General features: G+C 40.2%; 1 pseudogene; it reads right to left on the bottom strand.

Annotated features, from left to right (window-relative positions):
- Nucleotides 1–5,900: 5,900 nt before the first annotated feature.
- LOC144999371 (5S ribosomal RNA) lies at nucleotides 5,901–6,018 on the bottom strand (annotated as a pseudogene).
- Between the last annotated feature and the right edge of the window lie 4,359 nt (nucleotides 6,019–10,377).

A 10,377-nucleotide genomic window follows, 5' to 3' on the forward strand; every position in this document is an offset into this window, starting at 1 on the left:
TCACACTTGGAGAATTTTGCGTATAACTTTTCTGTTCTTAGAGTTTCCAACACTAATCTCAAGTTTTGTTTGTGATCTCGTTTGCTTCTGGAATAGACAAGTATATCGTCTATGAACATAATTACAAACTTGTCCAGAAAAGGACGACACACCCGATTCATTAGGTCCATGAACACTGCTGGTGCGTTGGTTACACCGAAGGGCATTACTATGAATTCGTAGTGGCGATATCGAGTTCGGAATGCTCTCTTAGGAACATCACCCTCTTGGACTCGTAGCTGATGGTACCTTGATCTGAGGTCTATCTTGGAGGAATAGCTGGCTCCTTGAAGTTAGTCGAAGAGGTCATCGATCCGAGGAAGAGGACAACGGTTTTTGATGGTGAGCTTCTTCAAATCTCGGTAGTCAATGCACATCCGAAAAGATCCATCTTTCTTTTTCACTAATAAAAATAGGGCTCCCCAGGGTGAGGAACTCGATCTGGTAAATCCTTTGCTTAGCAGCTCATTGAGTTGGCTGGACAACTCTTGCATTTTTGTTGGCGCTAGGCAATACGGGGACTTAGCTATCGGGGTAGCTCCAGGGATTAAGTCGACGCAAAACTCAACTTGATGCTTAGGAGGAATTCCCAGAGGTTCCTCGGGAAATACATCAGGAAAGTTGCAGACTTCGGGGATGCTCTCGAGGGTTTTAACATCATGTTTCTCATTTACCACATGGGCTAGGAATGCACGACACTCCTTTTGCAGGAGCTTTTGGTCTTTGATGCACGGAATAATGCGAAGGTTTGAACTGATTTTATCACCATAGATAACAAGTGATTCTCCAGAGGGAAGATTGAGACGGATAGCTTTTTCGAAACAAAAGATATCAGCACGATTGGGGCTTAACCAATCCATGCCAATGATGATATCGAAGCACTTTATGGAAACTGGCATAAGGTCAATGGGAAAGGAATGATCGTTTAGGGTAAGGGTACAACCAAATAATATAGCGTTAGTGCTCTCTTTCTCATCGTTAGCCATTTTGATGGTAAATGTTTTGGTTAAAGATTGAGGTTTATGTTTGAGAAGATGTTTGAATGCATGACTAGCAAAACTTATCTCCTCACCAAAATCGAAAAGAATGTATGCATAAGAGTTGTCGAGGATGAGCGTACCCGTGACAACGGTAGGATCATCAACTGCCTCCTCTTGCCCCATTGCTAGAACTCTCCCAGTGTTGCAAGTTGTTGCTGCCTTGGGGAAATTTCTCTTGTAGTGTCCGACCTCACCACAACCATAGCAGGCCTAACCGACACCTGCTCCAGAGGCCTGATTAGTTGGTTGGGCTGGTGTTCTGCAGTTTCGAGTAATGTGACCCTTCTTGCCACAGTTGTTGCAGTGCATATCACGACATGGGCCGTGAATACGGTGATGATAACTGCACCTGCTGCACAAACAGAAGGTACCAGTATATCCACTGGTAGGTGCTTGAGTTGCAGGAGCAGCAGTAGGAGTAGTGGCATCGTGGACTGCCACGATATGTTGTTTCTTGGAAGACTCCTACAAAAACTAGACCTTTCGCTTCTTCTAGAAATTTCTTTTCTTGCAAATTTCTTTTGCTGGTTTGGGAGAGGCTGTTACTTTATCCAGATCAACCCCGTGATCTATGAAAGTCTGTGCCAGGTACTTGGCGCTGTCAAAAGTAATTGGCCTGGTAGCCAAGACATTTCCTTGAGTTGGGGGTGTTAATCCCCAAATTTACCTCTCTATCTTCTTTCTTTTCGTGGTGACCATTCCCGGGCAAAGAAGTGCTAGGTCTTCAAACCTAGAAGTGTAGGTAGCAATATCGGAACCCTTCATCCTTAGGTTCCAGAGTTCATGTTCCAGTTTCACCCTGCGGGCAGTATTCAGCGAGCATAAGCTCTTTCAAGCTCTCCAAACCGATAGCATTTTCTACTAGTAGGGTTAGGGATTTGATCAGACTATTCCACCAGGTCAGTGCTCTATTGGTGAAAGTGCAAGCAACAAATTTCACCTTGTTAGCTTCAGAGCAAGAACAAATCTCGAAGATAGACTCGCTCTTCTTAAACCATTGAGTCAAGGCAAAAACACCTCCAGTGCCGTCGAAATATGTGGGTTTTGCATTCATGAAGTCTTTATAGGAACACTCCTTTAAGTGTCCCTGACCACTTTCCTGATTTTGGGGATGGGTACCACCTCCTGGCCCGCCAGAGCCGCTAGGGTTCATCTGTGACGTTACGGTAGCCACAGCGGTAGTAACAGCTGCCTCGAACATAGCAGGATCGAACTGGGGAGGTGGTGGTCGAGGATTGTTATTCTTTGAGCTGGGTATTTTCTTTGGAGGCATCTCGTTCTAATATGAGTAGGAAGGAGAGGATGGTAAGTCCACTGAATTGAATCAAGAGATATGAAACAAGATGTATCTCTATACGATAGATAAAGTGTTCTACTAAGCGATAAATATGAAGGAGTTACTAAAGCAAGTAAACTATTGCTAGGAAAGAATGAGTAGCAACACTTGGAATGAATTTCTACAATGTATCCTTCTTTGACTAAAATACTCCTATAGTATTTTATATTGAAGGTTTCGTTTTATCAATTTCTTTTGGTAGGAATACTTGGTAAGTTTTAGGCCTATTGTAACACTATAGTCACTCCCAAGCACATGTTGGTCATGTCTCGAATGAATATAGTTGATTAGGCTATATTGACCCTAGACATGATTACATAAATGCCCAGGTTCAACCACAATGTTCAACATCCAAATAATTTTGTTTGGTTCTTTTAACGATATTGTTTCTGGTATGCAGGTATACTTGTACACTTGGAGTAAAAATACTTATATTTTTAAAATATACTTTTAGTTCAGAGCACTTCGTTCCCTTAGTGTTTATAGTTGTATACCATGTAAGGTTCGGTATACTTAGTTCACTATAAACAATAGCTCTGATACCAATTTGTCATACCCCAACCGTCAGAAAAACAACGGCAAAAACTAGGGGTGTTCACGGTTCGGTTTGAAACCGTGAAACCGGCCAAACCGTTCATCGGTTTGGTTTTACAGTTTGTATTTTTTTTTTACAGTTTGGCTTGCGGTTTCAAACTTTTCAAACTGTATTGAACGATTTGGCTTACGGTTTTATGATTTCAAACCGTATAAAAACCGGACCGAACCGTAGGATTTATATATATATTAATTATTTTTTTATATGTAATTGTACTTTGTTGTATTATATATTAATTTTTATATACAAATAATAAACTCTAAAACCCACAATATTTAATTATTGCATTTTTTAAATTTGCTGTTTTGACAATTTTAATATTATAGTTTTTTTAACAGTATTAGACATAATTTTTACTGTTTTGGTAGCTTTAATATTGCAATATTTTTAACAATATTTGGTAGAATTTTAAATGTTTTAATACCTTTAATAGTGCAGTTTTTTATTACTAAATTAGTTTAATAGACTCGATTAAAATGGGCCTAAAAAGCCCAAACCGGTGAAACCAAACCGGAGACAAACCGTTAATAATGGTTTGGTTTGGTTCGGTTTTAAATTTTCAATGGTTCAGGTTCGGTTTTTGCTTGACGAAAACCGTTAGTAACGGTTTGGCTTCGGTTTGACCTAAAAACCGAAAAAACCGGACTGTGAACACCCCTAGCGGAAACGTCCGGGGGTGGCGACGTCATACGTAGTATCACAACAATCATATCATAGCAATCAAAGTAAACACAACCATTACATTACAATATGAATATTTACATCTGTTTGAAAACATAGTTTGTACATCACATTATATAATAAAAGGTAAAGACGAGACTCCAAAAATGCTCAATCTTCTCCAAAAGCTGTCTATCATTGTCCTGAGAATACAAGCGGTTTTGAAAACGTATCAGCATAAAGCTGGTGAGTTCATAAGCATGTTTTTGTATTGAGAACTAGTCACTGAGTTTGTATAAAGGTTTTCTTTCCATTATAAGTAAATATCATTTGTATTGAAAACCGTTGTTACCAAGTTCTGAAATATGTACTCATCCATACCAAGAAAATCCGATATTTTTTAACATGTTTGTTGTTTTCTGTATGAATGGTACGTTCTGTTTGAAAAACCCTGGCTACCACCAGTACGTTATGTATGATTGTTTGGAAATCCTGGTTACCACCAGTATGTATGGTAGTTTTATTACTTATAATAAAACCAAAGATTGTGTCACTGGAATACCCTCCAGTAAGTAGAGTTTTATTACTTAAAATAAAACTATAGAAGAAAGAAATCCCGTAAACAATGATTAGTTTATACTTATTGTGAGTCGTATAACCATACTAATTTGACCTGTTATCTCCTTGACGTTCTTCAGGCGTCGCACGATTACAAAATTTATCACCCCAGGCGTGCCCACCTAATTGTAGCTAACAGTTCAGGCGTGGGATTGTCAGTCCCGAATAGATCTATTCACAAATTCCACGCTCCCCCTCCAGGATACTCTGGTTATACTACCGATGAGGATTTATTGGTACCCCGAGGGGCAAAACGAAGATAGTCTCACAATCCTGTATTAACTAGTTTACGTGTTGTTTGGTTGTTCTCGAGGTCGAAATCGTTCGTAATGGCGTAGAGTATAAATAATTATACATAAAATAATTATTTATCATGATACTTTAGTTTTGTATTCATAGTAATGGATAAACCAAATCTGACATAGTTTATATGTTTTACTTTGCAGGAAGTTTGAATCTGTAAGACTGGTAATGAAATCCCAAACTATACCTATTATAGTTTGAATGGTTGTTACGTTCGTGTATGGTTTTGAAAACTATGCGATTATGATTAGAAAACATCCCTAATGCTCCACATATTACAAAAGGGATAATTGTATCTAAATGTTGGATAGAAAACAGTTATAATTGCATCAGTTTTTAAGTTAGGAAAACCTTTATGTTTAGCTTGTATTCACCCCCCCTGAAAACATGAAAAATTCGGAAAAGTGTAGGGGTACGAACTTACATTTATCGTAGGATCCGAATGTTCGATTGGTTATAAGCGTCGAGTGTTAACCGATGTTTTGTATGCGTGTGGACCCTATTAACATATATCGCACATATCTGTATTAGATCGAGTATTCCATGAAAAATCATGATGGAAAACCACCCTAAGGACTTGGAATCACTAGAATTAAGTGTTCTATATCCCATACTTAATGATCTTTACAAGTTCAAGGCCAAATATGAGCATTAGAGTGGGTGTATGGCCATAAAGGTGAGTGTGCGGTTAGGGTGTGCGGCCAGACAGTGTGTCAGGCTACACACGGGAGTGTGCAACCATACAGGGGGTGTGCGGCTGTACAAAGGAGTGTGCGGCCGTACACTCCTCGTTTGAGCCCAAAATGTCAATTTTTGAGGTGTTTCAAGTTCCAAACCAAGTGTTAATTCGACTACAGGGGGCGAAACTCTCACTTTGGAGGGTATTTGAGTGTGTGTGGCCACCTTATGAAGGTGTGCGGCCGCACTCCTTAAAAGGATGAAGAACACGAAGATCATGCAGAGTTTTAGGCCTAGATTTAGGTGTTTTACCTTTATAACAAGCTAGATGATAGTGTTAATCACGATTTTTAGGTCTTTAGTGTGTTCTTGGATGAGTTTTTTAGAGAGAGAAAGTAAAGAGAGAAAGTAATGGGCAGCCAAAGAAGGAAAAGTGAATGAAAGGGGGTCCTCTCAAATATATATTGGGTTGGGTGTGTGGCTGGGGGAGTGTGTGCGGCTGGGTGTGCAGCTGGCTAGCCGCACAGTTGGGTGTGCGGCGACACACACCTACTGTGGTGTGATTGGCTCGATTTTGTGATGCTACTGTAACATCCCCCTCTGGCACGTATCACAATATTGTTCGCTTTGGGCCACTCGACACGAGGACTTCCCAGGGGGTCACCCATCCCGGTACTACTCCCGCCCGAGCACGCTTAACTGCAGAGTTCTTATGGGATCTGCTGCCCTCACGGCTTTAAAACGCGTTGTGACAAGGAAGGTATCCACACCCCTTATAAGGAGATGTTTTGTTCTCCATCCAAGCCGATGTAGGATCAGGTGCAACCCACCTTCACCCCCCATTATAGGGTTCGACATCCCCGTCGAACACATCGACCCGTGCCCTGGCTCTGATACCAACCTGTCACACCCCCGAACCAGACGGCGGAAACGTCCGGGAGCTGTTGTGACTCAATTGAATACCATCACAATGAATATACATGAAACATAACATCATTCATCACCAACATTTGAATATTACAACTGATAGTGTTTACATCCATTACATTGTCTCAAAACATTACATTCTCAAAAGTAGATTGTTCGATACTAATTAACACACAGCAAAACATCATTGAGTACAATTCTTCCTTCACTTTATCTGTTACCTGAGAATACAAGTATTTTGAAAAACATCAACATATGAAATGTTGGTGAGTTTATAAGCGGTATTTGAAAAACAATGTTTTGTATCGTTTTGAAAACCGCCAGAAAAACAATGTTTTGTATCCATAGGTATGCTTGTTTTTTCTATACTTGTAAGAAAAATGTTCATCAAAATTGTGTACGTTTTGAAAATCGTGTGTATTGAAAAACCCTAGGAAAACCCGATGTTTTCCTAATTCCATGGATTCCATGAAGTTAAAATAAAACCATTGCAGCGCGCGAAGTCATTAAGTCCAGGCGACGTCGGATTATTTTTGCGCATGATTAATTGCTATAAACACGCGTTACACAAACGACCCGTTTATAACTATACTAACAATCCCATAGGCGTCGTCCGTACTAATCACGTTATCCAACCGCCCTGACTTCTTGTAGTCCCACATCCGAAGAGAAAAAGGGCACGATGACCACATTAACCGGTTGGGGATAAAAAAAAGGTACGAGGGGTCCTTGACCCGCCTCGCATCAAATACCGACTTTACTAGCAATACCATAGGACCCTTGGGGACCAATAGTATATAAGCAATTGAAAGTCCTTTTACGCTGTGTCAGATCATGTAAGACCCAACAACTCGTAAGGTAGAAGTCTTCGGGCCTTAAGATCAGGTCATTGGGCTAGCTAGGCCCAACAAACAAGAGTTTACACTTTGGGGCCCAAAGATGGTGCGTAGATGTCTGTACACTCTCACGTGTATATTGAATTACCAAATGTTTTCGTGTATGAATCGAGTTATCGTCGTGTTAGTATTTTAGGATTGTTATTGATTCAAGACTGAATCAATTCGTTTAACAACGATTTTTGGTATTGTTGTGTATTGTATTACGTAGGTAGTCGCGGTGCCAATATTTGATCAAGTTGCGTGTATTGAATTAGCCTTGAAAGTTTTCTGTTTTCAGCCCCTCATTGTTTGTAAAATTTACTTTTTCAACCCTCTAATTAAATAACTTTCCGGTTTGGTCCTTAAATCATTTTCTTGACATTTTAACACCAAAAATTATTGAAATTAATATTTTTCAACATATTTTTCATTGAAAACAGTTTAAGTCCCTGAAATTGCAGTTTTCTTGGTTATAACCCCTCTTTTTCGCAGTTTTTACAATTTTGGCCCAAATTGGAAAATTTTTGCAACTTTGGTCCTTTTTAAATTTGAAAAGCATTTTAAACCTTAGAAAAGTACTTGGAACCTTAGTAGTCCACTGTTTTACAGAAAAACACAGTTTTGGCCATCCAAAACAGAAAATTTCGCATAATGGGCCCTATTGGGCCAAAAATGCCATTTTTAGCCCATTAAGCTTGAAATTTATGTTTTTAATCCTCCAAAAAGTATATTTTTAGAAAATATTTCATTGAAACTGTTTTGACACTCCTCATCCATTAGAATTCGTGATATGACATTTTGGGCCCTTTTAACTTTATATTTTTAACATTTTATGTCCAAAAATTGAGTTTTTAGCCCAAATAAAATGTTATTAAGCCATTTAGCTATTTTTCTTGGAACACTTTGTATGTAGAAATATACTTGATGCTAGTATCATTAATCATAAAGTATATCTCGGTTTTTAGGGGTTTTAAGGCTAGATCCAACATTATAACACATAAAAACACACATATAAGCATAGAAATCATACAAGGCATACAAAACATATATAGATCTACACTTTCACTTGTATTCCCCCCCCCCCCCCCCCCACAAAACTCATAAAAACAGAAAATAGGGGGTATACATCCGCTCCTTGATACAACCATCACATGTCTTGAAGAAATCGTGATAGCTAGGGAATCTAAAAACATACCCCTTAATCTCCAAGAAAGGAACCTCAACTAAATCTATGCAATAGTTGTAGAATTATAGGAGTAATAGGTACACTATTTGATTTTAGTATTTATAGTCCTTCGTGCAATACGCTGTAGACGAGTATCATTAGCCAGGAAACCCTATCTCCCTAGTCAAAGAATAGTAGGGTGGCACGACCCAGAGAAAGAACCACAATAGGAACACGAAGTAGAACTCGTAGGTGAACCCGCCAAGTCAATAAGTGGACCTCGAAAAGGAAGAGCCGGAGGGCAATGACGATGACGACACGGATGTAGAATCCAATGACATCAACCTTCCATGTAAAGCCAGGGCACCCGATATTTGGGGATGGAGTCACCAGTAGGGAATACGACTACACTACAGTACGAGCTGAGGTCTCTTTAATTTTAGTCACAGAGGACCAGCTGACCGGGCCCTCCTAGTCGTGGTCCGACGCACCCGAGGTATTGATAACCAAGCTCAGGACACCCCAAATCGAACGGAACAAATGCGGTTTGCTATTGGGAGATGAGAGGCAAACATTGGAAGTGAACGGAGACTCCTGAGCGAGACAGTTAGTGTGAGAAGTACGATTACAAGCTACCGAACAACAAGTAGCTCGTCTCCGAGGTGCATCCACTTCATCAGCACCACCACCAGACACTTCCCGCCACAATTAGGATCAGCCTTTTCTTTTTCCCCTACTATCCGACATGACTCCCTTTTGTGTACTGAGATGGTACTTACCCCTGAAATAATTATGTGCTATATTGATTTCATATTACTGCAAAGACTCAATTATATGCACAAGCGAACCCTCGAAACCACTAGATACTTAAGGATCTCGAAACTAAAACAACCCATATAATCTAAGGATAGACGTAACAATCGTGCCAAATCTGTGATCACCTATTACCGCAAATACATCATAGGGATGTAGATGGAGGCAGTAAGAATTATACAACAATATGCAAAATTTATAGAGTACAACCAGGAATGATGATCATTACTTACGATCTGGATTATCAACGTGCATCAGGAAAATGCCATCCCGCAAGAATAACAAGCGCACCCGCGAGACACCACTCCTGCAGATGGACTCTGCTACATTTCAAGCTGCTGTAATGGCAGCAGTAACCGCTGCCATGGCACAGATCAATGCAAACAACCCTAATGGAGGCAGGAATAACATTGACAACTCCAGCCAAGGGAACAAACATGGAAACCAACAAGTGACAACCTGTCAAGGAACTCCAAACCCCAAGCTTAAGAGCAGGAAGCTGAGGTCTGAAGGTAAGAGAAAGGGACAACACACTCAAGGGTTCTCAAGGGAGCAACGTGTTGTTGCTGTTCATGCGACCACGACCCCTACTACACCAGCCACCAGGAGACCATATGCTGGAAACCTTCCAAAATGCAACCAGTGCATATTCCATCATAATGGAGCCTGCAGGGAGATGCATTGTAACAAATGCAACCGAAAGAATCACATTGCCAAATTATGTAGAACTTATCCATGCCAGAATCATCAGCCAAATGAAAATGACAACAATCACAACAACCCTAACAACAACACCAATGATGAGACCAGTCGCACCTGCTATAGGTGTGGAGGAACTGGTCACATCAGGCGCAATTGCCCTAGAGATAACAATCGAGGAGCAGAAGGATCAGAAATGGTCCTAACCTTGGGTCAAGGCGAAGCAATCCAAAACCCAACGGTTGTTACTGGTACGTTCCCACTTGACAACTCTTTCGATTACCTCTTATTCAATGGTAAATCCGAGCGAAATTTTGATTAGTAACATATTCAAACACTTACTAAAACCACATTCCCAAAGCTAAGCTAAGCCTTTTCAATGGACATGGCCAATGGGGAAAAACTGACTTAACCTAGGGTACTTATGTGGAGTACACCTTAGCACTAACAACCCTTCATTACAAATAGAATTATGCCAGTAAATATTAGGAGTTTTAATGTGATAATCGTCATGGTTGGGTTAAGCCCCCACTGTGCTGATACTATGTGTCGTGAGAAGGCCGTTTGCCTTCACCTTCCTAATCACGAAAGCTCTAATAATCCATGGTGATAAACCTAGCACCAAT

Source organism: Lactuca saligna, chromosome 5 (genome assembly GCF_052625555.1).
Source record: "Lactuca saligna cultivar CGN05327 chromosome 5, ASM5262555v1, whole genome shotgun sequence".
NCBI classification, from domain to species: domain Eukaryota; kingdom Viridiplantae; phylum Streptophyta; class Magnoliopsida; order Asterales; family Asteraceae; genus Lactuca; species Lactuca saligna.